The 20177-nt window shown below is 43.1% G+C and overlaps 2 long non-coding RNA genes across 2 annotated transcripts; both read left to right on the plus strand.

The window, feature by feature from the left end:
• Window positions 1-199: 199 nt before the first annotated feature.
• On the plus strand, window positions 200-19352 carry LOC26532024 (uncharacterized). The gene is made up of 3 exons (XR_004469968.1): window positions 200-570; window positions 719-5844; window positions 19100-19352. It is a non-coding gene; the product is annotated as an uncharacterized lncRNA (long non-coding RNA).
• LOC26534248 (uncharacterized) lies at window positions 6740-7996 on the plus strand. The gene is made up of 3 exons (XR_001452858.2): window positions 6740-7002; window positions 7065-7513; window positions 7574-7996. It is a non-coding gene; the product is annotated as an uncharacterized lncRNA (long non-coding RNA).
• Window positions 19353-20177: the final 825 nt, after the last annotated feature.

Raw genomic sequence — 20177 nt, forward strand, 5'->3', positions numbered from 1 at the left:
GGGATCTACTCAGAGAGTCTTTAAGCTATACCATGAGTGTTTTCCACAGAGTTCAAAACTGTGACTGGCTTTCGAGAGAGCCTTTAAGAGCCTTCCAAATCCACAACCAATCCCAGCAGGCACTCTTTTGTACCACTGTGCTGCTGCTGTATGGTGTGCGGGGGGCTTGGCGGGGGGAGGGCTAGGGGGAGTGTGGAGTGTCTTGTGCTGGAATGTGTTGAAATTAAAAGTTGTTGGGTTTTTGGGCGCAGTCGCGGCCCTGGCGCAGCACAGGCCAATGTGTTGGTTTTATTTTGTTTTTGTTTTTGTATTTTTTTTTTTTGGCTTAGACAGGTGTACGCAGACGCTATTGTTGTTGGGTGCCGTGCCGCCAGTTGGTCGTTGGTGGTGCTATTGATACGAGCATAGCATTGAGCACTGTTTTTTGAAAAGCCGTCCGTGCATTCTACAAGTTTTCCATCCATCTACCGAAGACCTGTGCACACACACACACACACACCGAAGCGATTGGAAAAACTTGGCATTTAACTTGTTTTGGTTTTCGTTTTGGCCATCGAGTGAAATCTACAGGTAATTCTCCTCTCCTTGTGGCCGGCCACAACGGAAATGCTCATGATTTAGTCAAGGTGTCGGCGGTGTATTTGCACAATTCTTTAGACTTTTTGGCACAGTTTTCCACAGTCAAGAGTCTCATATTTTTTTTTTGGGATATTTACAGATTGATTGAAGGCTGGCACTGGGACTGGAATCGGAACTGGTTCTTCTCATAAAATGTTCGCCTTGGCCTCTGCAAACGTGAAAAGCACTCAACATTTTTCAGATAAAGTGTTCTAATTTTTGGCACCAAAAACGCGTATAGAAAGCTGTCTTAGCGGATATCCGTACTACTTGTGGGCCTCAATTGATATCTAGATGGGGCTTATTGAACACCTAAAGATCCGTCATGGAAACACACAAACAAAAAAGTGGCATTTGTATTTTTCCCAATATTTCCATTTGTTGTAAACGAATTTCCTGTTTTAGTATCTTTGTATCTTCATCAGAGGCTCGTTCATTATCATTATATTTCCCCCTAAACAGCCCCTTCCATCCACCAAACATTTCCTCAATTATATTACAGAAAAGCTGCTCTATAAGAAATGTTTGTAATGCATTTTGTTGGAGCTCATTTTCGACAGAATGTATGCCATGATGGGGCACTATTTATGGTGGGGTCATTGTTGGCTCTTTAGTAACAATCGTATTTGTAAAGATTAAAGAGCAATTCCCAACCCCCGCCCCTCCACCACCGAAGAGCGTGACAAAAGTCGAAAAATACTGGTTGAAAAAATACTGTAAATACCTTTAAGAAATACCGATTTAATGACCTTGTGCCGCACCAGCCCCCAGCCCTTGCTGTAAATGCATTTTCGGCACGTTTTTTGGCTGCCAAAGATTTCACCAGCCGCAGTGTTGTGCAGGTTGTTGGCCAAAAATCCCTGCTAACCCGATGACATGGAAAGGAGAAGAAAGGCAAAGAAAGGCGCAGAAAGGAGGGGGGGGGGGAGGGGGAGAGATCCAATGCCAAAACAATTGCCAAATGGAATTTCACTTTTCATTCGTCGATGGAAAAACTAAAAGATGGAGATGCAATTTTTGCAATTAAATTTCAACGTCTCTGGGAAAAACTGGTTGCTTAAATATTTATAGTAGGTCTACACATATATCATGTTGTTTATCGTTGATTTTTTTTTTTTTTTTGGTGAAATCCGAAAAGATAAATATGGCCAAGGCCAAAAGGAAGAAGACGAAGACGAAGACGACGCCTCGGGCCGGAGGCCATCTCCCAGAAAGCTCCAGTAACTGATCTGTGGATGGCAACAAGTGGCTGGCTTTCTTTTGGGTGCGACAACAAGTTGTGGCCTCCTCTCCGTGCCTCTAGAGCTAAGCGTTTTTAATTGAATCGAGCAATGGTGCGATGTGGTGTGCGATGCCACAAGAAGAGAAGTCAAGTTGTCGTGAAACGCGTTAAACCGCTTTTGATTTTTATATAGTATATGTGGTGCTTGGGGTAAAAGTGGGTAATCATCATTAGCAGAGGCAAAACCAATCACTATGCCACACAGTCCCGTGCCCCAGCCACCTGTGGCACTCACTGTCTGCCGCGATCTGTGTCTGATTAGGAGGCCTCGCCTCGGCTCGCCTCTGGTGAGAGTGCGATACAAAGTCAATGGAAATGGAAAAGATACAAATTAAAACATTTCCAATGCCAGCACACGCGTGGGGGATTTGTGAAATTAAAGTGAAATTCACTTCTAAGCCCCCAGGCGGAGGCCGAGGCCGAGGCGGAGGCTCCCACGAATATGTCGCCCAAAAACCAACAAAAACTTTCAATTTGCCAAACAGAAAGTGAATTTCTCCCGAAAGGCACTTGGAAGTCGCACTTTCGATTGATTCTATTGATTTGGTTCTATGGAAGTCCTCTCCAGCTCCACTTGGGGCACTTCTGCCTCCTACTGTCTTGGCTTTGGCCACTCCCCGATCAACCCAGAGCCCCAGAGAGCCCCGACAAAAGAAATTTGATCTATTTCATGTGATTAGCGGCAATATAAATTGCTTTCGAGGCTGGGAGGTGATGCCTGTCTGTCGGCATTCATTGATTGAAGATTGAACACTGGAGATTGGAGATTGGAGATTGGGTGAAAACGTACGAGTAGCTCTTTTGGGTGTGTCATAGGGGCATCATCGAAACGAGCCGATCACGGCCACATGCCACATTCGAAGGCGTGCCCCAAGCAGCTCCTTGCTAGACTCTGAAACGAGTTCCGTGTGTTCGGGGGGATTCATCATTTTGAATGATTTGCATGTGGAAAGCAAAGATGACGATTTCTACAAAGTGCCGTCTTTGGAATGGAATGTTTTTCTATTACTTTGGCTTTCGATTATTGATTCGGCCATTCTTGTGGGTTTTTTGTACTCCCATTTCTAGTTCTATTTCTCCTGCTATAAATTATGTGCCCAAAGTGTGCCTCTGCTGGGTCTTGGCTTTTCCTGGAAAGCCCAGAGTTCAGCCAAGCCAAAAGTAATGGCTGTCTCTAAAAAAGAGAAAGAACAACCCAGAAAAACCCACAGTAGACACGCGCCCGAAAAAGTTCTTGAAGCAAGACAAAAAACATTTGGAGCTAGCGGTCTCTCCGTCCGTCTGTCTGTCCGTCTGTCCGTCCGTCCGTCTGTCTGTCCGTCCGTCGCTGATGGAGTGATGGAACAGTACGGTGTAATTATATCATTTAATTTCGGTTACGCGAAGACTGTGCTTGAGGCCCCCAAAACTCTGGGCATATAATTGCAAAGTTACGAAGCGTTAACACCGCGTAAAGATTGTCCAAATTTGATTGTGGTTCGGATCGGATAGATTCCCAGCTGGGAACTATTTTCAGACTCTGGCTACGACTCTGGGTTAATGGCTAAACGATGCTCTTGATTGATGTTTATTTCTTTGGGCCTAAATTGATTTATTTAACCAGTATCTGCCCGGCCCTGGGCGTGGCCCCCCCTGTAACGAATGCTGGCTAATGAATACATCTTTCCATTAAATGTAGTGGTTTTTGGTAACTTTCTGCCAGCAATTTGTTCGATTTTTGCGGGGCATACATGACTCATCTGGGAGAGGGAGAGAGATCTGTGGGTAAAGATTTCTATTTGCTTAAAAAATGATAAAGTGAAAGTGCAGTCGGTCGGTCACTCACTCGATCGAAACGCAAACGCAAATCAATTATTTACGCGATAAGTAAATGTGTTCACATTTATTTGTTTATTATTTCTCCTCCGCATCTCCGTATTTATTGATTCATTCATTTGCATTGTATTCGCTGTACTCTGAAACAAATCATAATCATAATTATAAGCTGAACAAAAAATATACAAATCTTCGCATTCACAGAGAGAACTCCCCATAGAAAGCTCCTCAAGAATTCGAATAATAATATCTCCAGATATCTACCAAAATAATCCATTCAAATACGGATGATGCTTTCTAGAAAATTCTGTCTCTTAATGATGGAAAAATTCCGAATTTATAGAACTTTAATTGAGGGAGCTTTTGGGTCTCAATCATTCATTGAATAATGTTGGCTATCATTATCGTTTTTTGTTTATTTCTTTTTCTTTTGTTCCACATCATTTAAAGAAAAGATTAGGCTCATATTTATTGTTTTTTTTTTTACAGATTTCAGTGCCTGATTTTCGAGCCCCCAATAACTATCTTTAGTTTAATTTATTTTATTTCTATTTTAATTCAAAAAACCATTTCAAAACTGCCTAATCGATTCCCCCATCGATTGCCGCCTTCTACAGAGAGAGAGAGAGAGGGGGAGGGAGAGTGTGAGGGGCAGGGCAGTACCCCTATAAAATACATATATTACATCATAATATATTATGCGCAAGACCATGGCGAAAGAAACGAAACCTAATCAACATATGAGCATTGGCAGCCCCCAGAGGAGGGCCACAGCTCCAGTCCTTAGGTCTGGCTCTGGCTCTGGCTGTGGCTGGGGCTGTGGCTGGGGCTGTGGCTTTGCTTCCTGATTGCTTTCCAGCCCATGACAGGTGCTGATTAACTCAACAACTTTGTGGCGGCTGCGATGCTCAGTTGCAGTTGCATTTGCCGCAATTTAAATGCCAAAAGTTTGCTTGCGTTTTCTTTTTTTTTTTGTCATTCTCTCTGGGTGCGTGTGTGCCATAAATAACTTTGGGGCTTGGCTCCCAGTCTCCAGACTCCAGACTCCAGCCTCCGTCTCCTCCTCCTCTCTGCGGCTTATGTAAGGTTTCGCTGATCAAAAACAAAAACAAACAAAACTAGCTTTCCTGGTTTCTTTTTCTGATTTCGTGTTGATGGTTTTGGGTTTTGGTATCCTATGCAGAATGTGCAACATGTGCAAAGGGTATCGCAATGCCACCCTTTCTTTCTGGGTCTCTGCCTCTAACTGTTGTTTTCGGTGCGCCATGCGTTGCTTCTACTCATTTCCTATTAATTTATGTTAATTATTTTGAAAGAAAAAGAAAGAGCCACATGCAAGCCACCGCTCTCCACTCCACGCTCTCCGCTCTGTCCGAGCTCCGCCTCTTCTCTGGGTTTTAGGTTGCTGGATCTTCTCCGTGTGCTGGGGCATACACAAGTTCACTGACTTGTTGACAATGAATTGACAAAAGCCTGAAGCACCAGCACCAGCCACAGCCCCCAGATAGCGGTTGAAAAGAGCTTCAGCTTCAGCTTCAGCGAGGAAGAGACACTGGGAAGAAGACAGTGGGGCCTCAACAATGGAGATGATACCACACAAAATGCCAGACATAAGTACATTACACACATGCGAACACCAGAACACCAGAACACTTCAGGAGAGTGCCAAAAGAAATGCCAACGAGGGTCGATCGATGAACAGTCCACAAAGAAATCTGTAACTCCCTCTCTCGTTACTGATAGCTCTATCCTAGGTACTTATAACTCTTGAATATTTCTCCACAACTTTGATTCTTTATATTTTTCTATTATAGGAACAGTGTGGGCACGAAAGGCTTGGCCTCTGGTTCTAAAAGACCAAGATCAAGACTCAGTAGATCTGTAATGACAACCAGCTCTCGGTCTTCGTTACTTTGCCCTCTGCTTCAGATCAGCAAGGAGCCAGAGGATCTGCTGTACTCGATATTCGTTTAGATGACGTGGGACTCTAATGGAAAGCGAAGCAACAGGGCAATCAATGACCCATGGAGTACCCATGGAACCCCGGAAGTAAACATCTTCCCAAGGCAGGAAGGAAGGGAGCGAAAGCGGAGAACTGAGGAGGTGGCAATACAGAGCTTCCAGACTTGGTAAGTACATATTTTATAGACAGAAAGTAGCGACATGTCGCCTCCGAATCAATGCGGTAGTAGATGGTAATACCAGTAATATTACTACTAGAAATTATAGTAATAATTCAAATAACCCTCGCAATCTTCGTGCTGGCTGAATCTTAGCGTCCGGCAGAGGAATCTAGAAGAAAAAAAAAAAACCACTGCCTGCGGCTGCCAGAAACGTATTTAATTAGAATTCTTAGACACTTTTAGGATTGTGTGTTCTTTTAGCGGCTTTGCTTGGATGGAAATCGATTGAAGATGTTGATGTTGATGGTTAGACATCGGATGGTGATCAGCTGATGTCATGTCAGGATCCAAAGCCGGTTTGGCTTCTTGCTGGGTAATTAATATTTAATACCCCAACCGAAAAAAAGCTTTGAATTGAGGTCAGAGTGCTATAAATAAACCTCCTGATTCGAAATTTCGCCTTTAATATGGAAAGTTTCGAAAGAACCCACAAGAACAAAGCACATTTCGTAGAATGTATTGATATTTAGACACATTATACAGATACACGGGTGGGGTACTTGTTAGGGATAGGTTTCTCTGTGTACAGGGGCTTCCTGCTGCAATAAAAGTCTTTGCCATTTCCGCTCAAGAAACCGAAAGAACGAAAGAACGAAAGAGAACTTTAACCCAGGCACCTGCTCAAAGAATGGCCAATGGAGGAGGCCAAGAGGCAAGGCAGCCGCAGTCATGCTTGGCTCTGGGTTAGAGCCGCTCTTGTGCCTATTTTCTGTAAGCCCTCATTTGGCCTCAATTGAAAGGCGAGTACGAGTACCACCTCGAAATGACTTCATTTGCACGACACGACTCGTCTCGACTCGACTCGACTCGACTCTTGTTGTTTGTTACTTTTTACCTTTCTGCTTGTGTTTGTGTGTGTTTCCCCCCCTTTTAGCCGCGTTTGCTTATTGGCTTACCCGCACACAAATCAAGGTTAATAGTGGATGAATGGATGGTTGGATGGACGGCTGTCTGTGAGCATGCGCACACCTTTCCAATCAATCAGTTTACACAAAATTAGCATACGGCCCCAACGCCCAACCAACGGTCACGTCACGACGACTCGAACAACTCCCAAAACAGTGGAAACCTGGGAAATATTCTGCACATTGGCATGGAAAAGTGGTACGTATTTCTATTCTATTTGAAAGAAAACCCCCAATTAAAGTACATTCACCCCGATACAGATCCAATTGGGAAAGTTTATGTTTCAAAGGCTTCCAGGATACAAGCAAAAAAAAGGAACAACAATGCACCTTTCAACCTCCTCCGCGCTCTGACAAGACAATGAAAAGTGAAATTGTCTCGATAGATATTTCGTTTTGTATTTGGAGGTGGGGAGTGGGGAATGGGGTATGGGAATCAATGAAAGTCACAGCCAAAGTGCAGAGGGAGTCGATGCTCGCATGTTCGCATAATCATGCCAAAAACGGCAACAAAAGACCAATGAAAAAGTGGCAAAACACAACGACACAAAAAGCCAGCCGAAATGGAGAAAGGCAAAGGCAGACTCTCAACATTGAAGGCCTCAAGAGCTGAGGAGGAGCTGAGGAGGAGCCACCAGCCCGTGCGAGTCTCAAAGCATCACCTGCACAGATCTGTGGTGGCACAGATCTGAAGGACGTTTGCCCAAAAGGTCAGTGAAGCTCAAGTTTGAAATACAATTAACAATTAAACATTCAAATGTTTCTTTCAGGCAGGCAACTTTCACCATTCGAGACCCCAACGACAGAGCCAGCCAGCCAGCCATCCATTCCAGATAGACGTACCCGATGTCAATCAGAAATGCCATCCACATCCACAGACGGACAGACGGACGGACGGACAGGTCTACTCGTACGGGTATTTCATTTTGCACAATGCCCGATTTCATTGAGAAATGCTGAAGGTTAAAATGCAATTGAAAGAAATGAAAATACAAATAATTGGGCAGACATGAGAGGAAAGCTAAGAGAGGCTTCAACTTCAACTTGAAGCTCTCTGGCTCTTGTCACAGATTTGCTTATCAAATTAGCCTCAAATTGCGGCCAGCCAAGCGGAAAGTGGTGGCAATTTCTGGCTTAAAGTGATAGAAAATAATTCAAAATAATAATCCCATATGATTGGTAATGTTTAAGCTTTAAAGTAGACTCAAAGACAGCTAAAAGCAAGTGAAAATGTGTTGGGAGATCTCTGAGATCTTCAGAAGTCGAACGAATCTGGTTTTTTTTTATCAGTACCGGTAGATTTAATATTATTGGATTTGTTGTAGATTTTATTTGTAAAATACACCGAAAATGGTTCCCTCGGATCTTTAAGACCTGCTGAATGGTTCGACAAAACGACTTGTACTCTCATTTTCTTCTTCGAGCACCAGCTCCTACACTTGCCCGCAAATTGTACCAAAATGGAGCCAAGTGGAGCCAAATGGTGGAGGCTAAGTGGAGTGCAGTTTGGCCGTAAGTGCAGCACTTGATGTCCACTTAAGGTCCGTGTCGAGAGTGCTCCGTTTGCCCCCAATCTGTACGGATGCAAAGTGCATCTATGGACCGCCTTTTGATATTCACTTAGCCCTGGCGGATATTGTGGCTCTGTGGCTCTGAGGCTTTCTACTGGCGGGCCAATTAAATATTCCAAATATTTGTACGTGATATCCAAGGCGGTGTCGTGGCCTTTTGTTGCATTTTGTGTGTTGGAAAAAGAAACCATTCGAACCATGCTAAATGCATTCATAAATACACATTCGTTTATTGTTTCGATGACATTTAAAGTATTTGCTTTGGAGTTATTTTTCAAGCTTAAGGAAATGCAAACATTGCGCAATGCTCCAACAAAATTGTAATTTGTTAACAAAACAAAACAAAACAAAACAAAAGCAAATGTCAAAGACAATCGCTCAAATGGCACCAAAAAAAAAAAAAATGTCATAACAAGCCCCCAACAGATGCCGAAAGAAATAAAATAAAATTGCAATTGAAATGCCAAACGCTAAATGGCAATGCGACACCAAAAAAATACAACAAAAATATATACAAAATTCGTCTATGCAACAACAATTAAATTCTACAAAAACCACCAAGAGAGAGAGAGAGAGAGAGAGAGAAGGAGCGGAGTGGAGACCACGGCTGCTGTGACCCACAAAAGGAAAACCCCAAAGCCAACAAAAATGTTTCTTTCGGTTTTCGGTGGTGCTTTTTGATGTCTGATTTTTGGACTATACCCTTCCCAAGGGGTACAAAAACACGAAGGTGTTTCAACTGATTTTGTGAGACAGTCCAAGACTACAGGGGAAAGGACCTTCGAAAGGGACCAAAGGGAGCAGCCAGCGAGCGTCTAAAGACCATAATGGGTAAGCATTTGTCAGCTGTTTGGGGATATGCCCATATCCATGTCTTTCAAGGGTATCAAATTGTTCGGTTCTGGGTAAGCCAAGCGCCTTCCTTTTCTGGTTTTGGCTTTGCTTCTTCTTCTGGTTTTTGCCGGATAATTGCGGCATTGGAAAAGCGCTTGTGCATTGTTTTCCAAGCTGGTGGCGGGGATTATGCAATGCCAGGCTTTGGCCCTCCCCTCCCCCCGAACCCGCCTCTCTGGGGCCGCACTCTGGTCACATGGAAAAACAGTTATCTGTGAAATTGCATCGACAAACGTGATGAACGTTACCCCAATACACACATTCGAGGCGACGTTTTTCGGAGAGTCGCGAACAGAGTCCCACCGACAGAGACTGTGTCTTGGCTGGGCTTGGATCTGGGCTCCATACCCATACCCATCTCCATCTCCATCCCCATCCCCATCTCCATCCCCATCCCAGTTGCAAAGATTTTGTGCCTCTTCCGACTTGAGTGCGCTTTTGCGCGCTTAATTCTCATGTCATGCCACCAGAGAGAGAGACAATGCCACAACCTCGGCATCGGCAACGGCATGGCTCCATTTGCAGCCTCATTGTCGGTTGTTCTTCACTGCCTCTGGGGGCCTCTGGTTGTGTCGTGAGACGGCGGGAAGATGCGCCTCTGCACTTTTACCTGCACTTTTACCCCCCCCCCTCCCAGCCGTTGCCACCCATTCTCCTGAAAACACACCCACTGCCGGGTTGACACAGTCTCTCACACTGAGGTCTCCATATGATCACGTCATGTGCCAGAGGGTTACACGAAAAGTTGTGGACGACCGAGGGGCGCTGCTGCATCACCCAGCCCAAGCCGAAGAGCTCGTTCCTTTTGGTAGAACTTCCATGGCAACACTCGAGTCTGGGCGAGGAGGAGGGTATGTGGAATTTGTGTTAACATTAAAGTTAAAGCCCCTTCCCAGGTAATTACATCTCCAGCAGCAGCAACTAACTAACAAATACACAAGCACACAAGCACAAACACAAACACATACAAAATTCACAGTTGCAGTTTAATGGGCCTAATGAGCGGTTTGTTCTGTAACAACACCAGAAACAACGACAACTACAACGACAGGCCACAATCTTGGCAACAAAATCCAGACAACAGCAGCAGCCACAATGCGAGCAACTAATTCGCCCAGCTGCTCATGCCCTGACCACCTCAGAGGGTATCATGGTTTTCTCGAGCAGCAGGATGAAGGGAAAACAGAGCCCCTTTCTCCAGGAAAAAAACTACCAAATCAAAGCCTTTAATCGATTGAAAACACACACTTTCCACACCCTATGTCGCTTTGAAGCCAAGAGATATATGGATTCGTAGATCTTGAAGTGTATTCCAAAGTCTGTAGACCTTAAGAGCTACCCTTTCTTTTTGTGTGCCACATTTTGTGTGTGCTCTGTATCTCTGGCACTGCCTTCACTCTTTGCATCACTTGTGTCTTGGGGGCAAGTTCGTTTCCTAAGTCTTTTGTTTTCTGTGGCGTGGGTAAAAAAAGAAAAAAAAAAATGCCATAGAGCCATGCGCTGATTTCTATGGCCAGTGGTGCCACGCCCCCCTATCAAATTAAACAACGCCTCGAAATGTGTGTCAGAGTCCAATGGAAAACATACAACAAATTATTCGATTATGACATTGATTATGAAATATATCGAGGCGTAGCGGGGGAGCTCCGACTCCCCCCCATTCGACTCTTTCTGCTTCACGCTTTCTTTTGGGATCTGTTTGATGTGTGATGTTTGATTTTTGGCCAAGGGCTTGGCTTTGGGCTTGGGTTTCTTTTTGCAGTAATTAAAAGTCAAGTGCTAATTAAATTTAAACAGAAATTGGTCGAGGGTAACAAACGACAGACGCGCGAGACACTAATTTCGGATTGGGTAAGACATCTGAAAGATGGGGAGAAAACTGTTGACCGCCATTCATTCGAATGGTGCCATTCACTTAGGGGACATTTCGGAAAGACCATGAACATAGAAGGAATATAGTAGATGTGAGTCCTTGTGGGAATAAGTGGGAGGGCCTCAAAGAGAGGCAACAATGTGGTATGAGGTAAGGTGCCTTTCACTTATGGGACATTTTCGAAAGACCACCAACTCAGAACGAATATAGTAGATGTGAGTCCTTGTGGGAATAAGAGGGAGGGCCAGGGGAGTCTTTCAAAGAGAGGCAACAATGTGGTATGGGGTAAGGTGCCATTCACTTATGGGACATTTCCGAAAGACCATCAACTCAGAACGAATATAGTAGATGTGAGTCCTTGTGGGAACAAGTGGAAGGGCTAGGAGAGTCATTCAAAGAGAGGAAACGATGGGGTATGGGGTACTATGGGGTATACAGATCCCAATCGACACTATAAAATATTAACGAAAGCTACTCGAAAGTTGAATCCCCAAAAATAATACAAAATCTATAAAATAATCTTAATTTTTCTTCAAGTTTTGTTCATTGGAAAATTTACGATTATAAGGTCAGAAATATCAAAGATAAGCCAGTTTCCTGTTGTTGTAGATTGAAATCATATGGGTCCACTAATGATAGTACGTTTAGGCTATCGTTGAGAGAAATCGCGGCATAAACGGCTGACCGGCAAGGCTTCCCCCCCCACAAAAAAAAAAAAATCGTTGGGTAGCGTGTCGTGCGTTTGGGGTGGCGATTATTTTCCAATTATTGAGCACACGAATCACATTTGTGGCGCTGGACCCATCAGGAAACGAAAAGCGAAAAGTGTGACATAATAACCAGCCATCGAATGCGAATCCCTGGGCCTCGGATCGGATCGAAACAAATGTGTCTGCGGTCGGTTGAATGCAGTGGCTAATGCTAGACAATTATGGCATGGGAGAGTGCCTGCCTGCCTGCGTCGATACCTGCTTCGATACCTGCTACTTGGGCTATCGATTACAAGTACTTCCCCCTTTTTATTTTTCGTTTTTTTCGTTGCATATGACATGGGGATGGGATGGGATGGGGTTTGATATGCAGTGCAGTGAAGCGAGTCGATACGAGTCGAGGCGGCAGCAAAACCTTAATTGCAATCTCAGCAACAGCAACAGCAACAGCAATCGGTGGCAGAGTCAGAGGCAGAGGCAGATATGAAGTCAAGCAAAACCCCAGACCCAGTCATCATCAGTTTGATCCACTCAATCCCCACTCCTCACTCACTCACTCAGTCAGTCAGTCAGTCATCGGGCAGGCAGTTCCAGTTGCAAGCCCATGGGCTATCACATGACTCCGTTTCCATTCCCATTCAAGCGTTTCCATTCGTGCAACCCTCTGCAGCAAGAGGTGTCGAGACACAGAGCCAGAGACAGAGACAGAGACCGACCCGACCCTATAGACAGTGCCCATTGTCTTTTGTGGGTCTTCGATTATAATGACGGTGATGCAACTTTTGCCACTGCCACGTAACCAACCCCCACCCCAACCCCAACCCATCCCAGACATCAGGGCGGCGCATTGGGCTTCCTTTTAATTTTTGCTCAATTTTATGTCATGCCGTCAAACGCGCTTTTTAGCAATAAAAAAAAACAACAACAATAAAACCCCATACCCCCCCTCATGGCTAACGAATGTTAGTCGCATTTACTAGTAAAATCAATTTGTTAGGGCTCATAAAAAAAACCCGCCATGAAAGTCTTTCCGTAGAGTTTTTTTTTCCAATTGAATCTCTTTTTTGCTACTGCTTCCGGAGTGACAATCGAATATGATCGAATATGGCATTGATAGGTGCTGTAATCCTTTGACTTAAACGATTTTCAAGTATATTTTTTACCTTAACACAATCTTGGGAAAGGGCGAAGAGGAGGAGCAGCAGGAAAAGTACAAAGAAGGCAGAAAGGTACGCCAAAAGAGTAAGTAGGATCTTTTGTGATAGTACACACTCGAATGTCTTCCCCTCTGGCTGTCATCTCGCATGGCACATTCTATGGTACCATCTATGGCACCTTTTATGGCACCACCTATGACACCTTCTTCTTCCTCTTGCGGTCCTTCTTGGTCTCTTCTGCTGCTTCTTTTATTGCATATATCTTTACATATCTTACACATCTTCTTAACATATCTTCCCCTCTGGCTAGCACCTCTTATGGCACCTTCTATAGCACCCCCCTATGGCACCTTTTGTGATTCTGCTTGGTCTTTGCTGCTGCTCCAAATATTCTTGGGGTTTCTATTAAGAGCTGTGCACACACAACAATTGAAACGAACCATGAAAATGGGCACCGAATGTGTAAAGAGTGCTTCTCTTAACAACCAAATGATTAATAATAATTATTATAAAATTATTATAATTTTCGGTGCTTTTATTTCTGTCATATCATGGGCCTACACACACACACAAAAAACACATTCGATTCGAGTACGAGTATATCTCCACTTATTCCAATTATTTATCACGCTTTATTTTCATTTATTTTTTTTTTTTTTGCCTTTTGGTGGATTTCAACGATGCTTCGACGCTGCTGCTGCTGCTGCATGACCTTCATGCAGTCTCTTTTTCGGTGGCTTGTGGGGATTGTTGATACCGATTTCTTGACAAAATATCATACACCCTTCAGAAGCCATTGAAAGGTTTCAGCCTTGGGAGTGCATTCGAAACGGGGAAATGATTTTACGAGTAATGTTTTTTTTTTTTTTGGGGTTTCTCTGGGAACTTTTTCGATTACGACGATCGTCTGTTGTGGCTGGGGCCAAGGTCGCACAAGCAACAACAACAACAAAAACAAACCTCTGAAAACAAGTTCTATAAATCATCATTATTAAAAATGTTTTTTTTCTTTTGTTTCAATAATTAAATTTTTGTTGCTGCTCAAAAGCAAAAGTCAAAGTTGAATGTTGGCGGATTTCATTCGATTTTGAGACTGTCTTGTCTCAGGCAAAGTGTAGAAATTATATCAAGGAATCCTCCCCAGTTTACATTTTCATTTCCATTTGAATTTAAATTAAATTCGCCATGTAAAAGCCACAATATATTTCATTTATTTTTGCTCATTGTGTTTCTTGTTTGCCACACAATTAGTGACACTTGTTGTGGCAGCAAAAACGCTAATCACGTTTATTAAATATGATGTATGGATCTGCAACTACCGCTCGCCCATGAATCATGACTCTCTGGCTTTTTGGCTTTTTGGCCGTAGATTTTTCGAATGGCGGAAGTAGGAAATCATTTCATGAAAAGCGCCAGCCAGCCAAACAAATAAATTATTAATGGCTCTGTCTGTCGTGTACTCTTACAAATATCCACAGCCAATATATGGAGCATGCAAAATGCAAAATCGACTTCCAACGAGTCAGTGGGTCATTGGAGCCATAACTCAGACAAATACGAATACAATGAATGCCTCAAATGCGGATTCAAATTCAGAGCCCAAGAGCAAATCGATCTTTGGTTTCATACCGAGGGTCATCTCGATGAAAAGAATAATTACACTGCTCATCTCTGCTGCTAATCTATTTTTTATTTATTTTATGAAAACCAGATTTTTCTTCGCAGGCTGCAAGGTCGTTGCGGTTTCCCACGTGGAAAACTTCTGGGCCAACCCAAATGCATTTTGGATTGTGGGATATTCTTGGCATGAAAATTGTGTGTGAAAATGTATGCACTCAATGGAAAGACAGCGATATTGTTTGGAAAGTGATGCCCATGAGAGTTTGAGGAAAAGTTTTTTAACTATGAACAAGCACAATTCGAAGCTTGGCTTTTCCGGCAGAAAATCTACAAAGTCCAGGGAAAAGTAGTACGCAGGGGGCCTCTACCGCTCCATGGCCCACTGCCAGAGCGACTAATATCCAAAACCAGACGTATTAGTGTTAAATTTATCCATTTTAATTCTGTGAACCATTGTGCCTTAATTAAATTTTAATGCCACCTCTTTTTCTTTCATCTTTTTGATGCCCTAAAGCAAAAGTTGTACCGATTTTGAGAAGAAACTAGAGTGGGGAAAAATATATTGTAAAGGCCAAAGGTTTGGTATTTTATTCTAGTATTTCTTAGAGAGTTTCACTAATGGCAGGGTATCTACAGCTTCGACCCTTCCAAACGGCTCCACCTTTCTTTGTTGTTTTTCACTTTTGATTTCATTAAATAGCTGAAATTTCATTTGGGGAGCAACATGCGACAATTGAAAGTGTTGTCAATTTTTTCGCGACTCTGCGACTCTGGGACTCTGCGACTCTTGCGACCAAGCGACGACTTTTCACTTTTCATGAAAACGAAAATGTTGTCCACTCCGCGGGTCTCAGATTTCCGTCATGATTGTCATGCGACATTAATCTCTGTCTCGTTTGGTGTGTTTTTTTTTTGTTTTTTTGGAGCAGAGCAGGTCTCTCTGGTATCATTACGAGTATTATGATTATTATTTCGCCAGTGCCAGTGCCAGTCCCAGTCCCAGTGCCTTTTGTTTTGCTTAACGATACTCGTATACGAGTAGTACTTCATTTTGGCGGTCAGTCGCTGGGGCTGTCTTGGCACGGGGTGTGGCCCATAACCAGTGTTGAGGTTGAGCCCAAGATCTCCCTACAGCACCCCAGATATCTTTTGATTACATTTTCGCGGTAGTTGTCGTTGTCGTTTTCATTTTCATTTCAACTTTTTTTTTGCTTTTTTCCCTCCACTTGCAAATGTGAAACTGGTTTCCACTTCTGCAACGACCAAAAATACCACGTGAACTGTTTGGGATCGTTTAAAAGAAATGAAAAATGTCTGTCTGTGGGGAGTGCTGCATTTTTTGCCAGCCAACAAACAGAACCATTGTCTGGAATTTATTCAAATGTTTGTTTTTGTAAATTTGGCACCAATTTTTTTTCTTGGTATGTTATCTATAATTTTTCTGGTATTTTCTCGTATTTTTCGTGGTATTTTCTAGAATTTTTATTTATTTGCATATTGTATATTTTGCACGTTTTTCTTGTATTTTAGTTAGCTAGTATTTTCCGGTATTTTTTAGTATTTTAATGGTTTTTTCGAGTATTTCTACAATTTTTGTTTGTTTTTGAATGTTTATCACTTTTTTCTGGTATGTTATTTAGCATTTTTCCGGTATTTTCTAGTATTTTTTTCGACTTCTCCTGGTGTTTAATTTATTTGCAAGCTAAAACCCATTTTATATTTATTTTTCGAAATATTTGTTGGTATATTTTGCACTTTTTCTAGTATTTATCAGGGTTTTTTATTTTGGGTATGTTTTCCATTGTTTTAAATAAAAATTCTTCAATGAGAAACCAATTCTTTGTGTCAGTTCATCCATGAAATGCATACAATAAAGGGTATAATAAAAATACTGCATTATATTAAGATCACAGACCTCCTTCCATCTACTAGTGTTCCGTTTGACATTTTTGTAGTTTTTTATATTTTTTTTGAATTATTGCAAATGAAAAACGGATTTTTGAGGCCTGGCAATATTTTATTTTGCTGGTTTTGTGTTTTTATTTTTGTTACTTTTTGAACGTGCATCATTAGAAAGTAAAGTGTGTGGCTGTACGCATACCCTGTACAGCCGAGGGTCTTATTATTTTGATAATATGTATGGACAGGAATTGAAAAACCGTGTCTTATTGTGAAAGAGAATATTGAATTCTTGCAAAAATCATACCTTTTTCTCTACTCTTCTTTTAAATTCCTTTTACACACATATGTATAATCCGAAAGAGTATCTACTAATTCGTGTGGGCTTTCACGCTCTTCTCCAGCTTCGATACTGGTTCCAGCAGCCATCGCCTTTCTCTTAACGAGAGAGCGAGAGACTTCGAGGAATGGTTAGTAAAATCGCAGCTCAAATCAATTTAGTGCGGTGTTGCTGCCACAAATAGAGAGAGATAGAGAGAGAGAGAGATAGAGACGATGCCCAGCGGCAACGGTAGCAATGGACAATTTATGAGGGGCACCTGAGACACGGACACGGGGGACCTGCCTGTCTGGATGCTGTTGCCTCCCAACTTTGAGCATTTTTATGGTCAATATTTCTTCCAAAAGCAAAATTAAATGCAAATTAACAAACGATTTTCACCGCAAAAACATAAATAAAAGCGAAAGGGTGCCTGGCAGTGGGAGCTCTGAAAGGAAGAGGAGTTCAACAAAGGTCAATCGTTAAGGATTTGGCGAAAGAAAAACACTAAAATGGAAATTCACACGCGACTCTGACAAAGGGAGCCCTGTTCTGTGGCATGGAATACCCCGACGCTCGCCCAAGTAGTGCACTGCCTGTCAGCCACCCAAAAACAGCCTTCCTGTCGCGGTTTTAGCCACGATTGATACAGCAGCTTGCCAAGGGGAAAACTGGTTGAGAAGTTGGTTTTTTTCTTGTTCGTTTTTGTTGGTTTTTTGCCTTATCACTTGGATGAGTTATAGGTGAAAATTGTCGCGAAAGTCGTGAGTTATGTATGAATCAGTTGTTGCTGTTTTCTGTTGCCGTCGCGGCACACACGAAAGAAAATCCATGCCCCCCGTGCGAAGGTCAAGAAACTGGTAACCCCCTCTGGTATTTAATTAATTAAATTAAATCGCCTTTTTTGAGAGGGTGGGGGGCCTGCACAGCGAGCCGTAGACATCCATTAATCATTGAAAAATTAGCGCACATTTCCGTTCACCTTCAATAAATTAGAGACGGCAAACAGATCTCTGGATCTGCGGGCCTCAAGCTCAAGATTTCAACTCTTGAACGGCGCCTGAGGGTGGGAGGTCAGGCCCCATGGGTTTTCCGATTGCACGTGGGGTAATACCTCTTTTTGAAAACGAAAAGAATTAGCTGGAGTGTGTGGCACAAATCCTTGCACAATATTCCTTCTCTTAAAACTAAAAATTATTAGCTTGGGCCTTCGCCCTGTGTTTCTCTCAAAGATTCACCTCGGGAAATCATTTAATTAGCAAACAACTTCCGTACACGCTATAAACCATAATTTTTCGAAATTAGTTGTCGTGTTACCTTTTTTTCTTCTGGGTATAAACTTTCTAAATACCCTTTCTAATGGTATTTTCCTTGAGAAAAGATGTTCGAAAGGAAACTGACCCTCTGCCATATGCGAGTCCTGGCAGAGGACACTCTCAATTCTCACCAAATGTCCATAGAGTCGACCACTGGTATACCCTCAATTTTGTAATGAGTAACAGGTGTTTTGAGATACGTCTGTAGATATCTGGTATATAGGGTATTTATAGGGCATACAAACCTTCGACTTGGTCACGTCTAGCCTTCATTTCGTGTGTGTGCAAAATATATTTCCATATAGAAAGTAAATGGAATCTCGCATCCCCAAAGGGGGAGGAGTGGGGAGTGCTCTGCCAAGACCCACATATCTGCCAGTGTGTTATCTCTCTCTCTCTCTCTCACTCTCACTCTCTGTCTCTCTCGACCTACACCTTGCAACGAATGAACGAGCAACAGAGTGTCTGTCTGGCCGCCCCATCGCATTGTCAACGGGCAATCAGTGAAAGTTAAATCGAACAATGGATGTTCCCTCACTCTTCCCTGCTCCACACTCCACCCATGGAGCTGTCTGTCACTCACACCTGGTGGAACCTCTGGCTGCTGCGTGCTGCACAGGTGCTGTGCCATTGTTGTGATTTCACACTCTCGACACAGAGAGAAAAGTGAAAAGAATCTCTCGACATCTCCGACATGAGAAATACTTAAAACTTAAAAACTTACGCTCACGCACAAGCGTCCGAAAATGAGCCCCAAGCTGGCAGTCGCCCGGAGGCATTCAAATTGAATTAAGGCGCGTGTGAAGCAACATTCCCGAAGACACCAGACCAGCCACACAAAACAGGGTTGGCAACAGCCACACACTACTAGAATCCGCGGAGACTAGGAGAATCTATGGGATAAAATGTTTTCCTTCACTGTAGATCCCTTTTGCAGATCAAACTAGTTGGAAGATCAGATCGCCAGAGATAGAAATCAGTTGACCGAATGATTTACCAGACATTATCCATCCCATTCATGCACCCATGCACCGTGCACCGTGCACCATGCCCCATGCTTCGAGTATGCAAATAATAATGGAAATGGCAGCAACAACAGCAATCTCTGTAGACGGCAGTGTTTTCAAAGTGGCATAAAATTCCAAGCGACTGCAACGAAGCGCAAAGATGGCTTACGGGGGGGAATGGAGGGGGGGGGGGGGGGGGGGTTGGATGGGGAGCTGAGATGGGACCACAGAAAATCTCAAAATGTTGGAAAACTCGTTTCGTCTCAGGCTAAAAGAAAATTGTAGATAAAAATAAATAACGAAAACGAAAACTAAACAAGAAATGATTTGATCAAAGGAGCCACAACGAATGGGATATACCCTACAAAAAAGGGTGAGCAAGTGCCTGCCAAAATGTTCAGAAGAATACCAGAAAATACTATTAATACAGGGTATACCCTCTGCCCAAAGACAGTGCGTTTTTCAGAGGATTTTTCTGCGGATGAGAAGGCAAAGAATTTTCCTAGCCAACATCTTGATTGTGTGCCCCACCGCTCCGCCCAGTGCTGCATCCCCCCAGATGAAGGAGCCGCTGGTATACTTGATTTCTATGTTGTTTATGAATTTGTTGGGCCACAGCAGCCACAGCATCATTTTGGAGAGGCCTGGAAATGGATCTGCACCTGGAGCCGATATTGGGGCTCTGGGCCTCAGGTGAACGGTCAAAGTCATAAATAAAAGATATTCTCTTGCAACATTTCGCAGATGTTGTAGCTTTAATTACCCTTGTGGTGGCACTTCAGACAAAGAAAAGAACCTGCGATGTGTAATGTCTTATGAGCACGCCTAATGGGCGACTCTTTGGCAACATTTTCCTCCATCTCTGCTCCCCCCAGCCCCTTAAGCCCCCCATCTTTCCATCTGCTCTTCTAATCTTCTCTTGGAAGCTTCTTGACAAACATTCAAGCCCGAATTTAGGCCAAAGCGCAAATTAATGTTGGCCTTTCTGATCGTTCTGCAGAGTGCTTA

This window comes from Drosophila pseudoobscura, chromosome X, assembly GCF_009870125.1.
Source record: "Drosophila pseudoobscura strain MV-25-SWS-2005 chromosome X, UCI_Dpse_MV25, whole genome shotgun sequence".
Lineage (NCBI taxonomy): Eukaryota > Metazoa > Arthropoda > Insecta > Diptera > Drosophilidae > Drosophila > Drosophila pseudoobscura.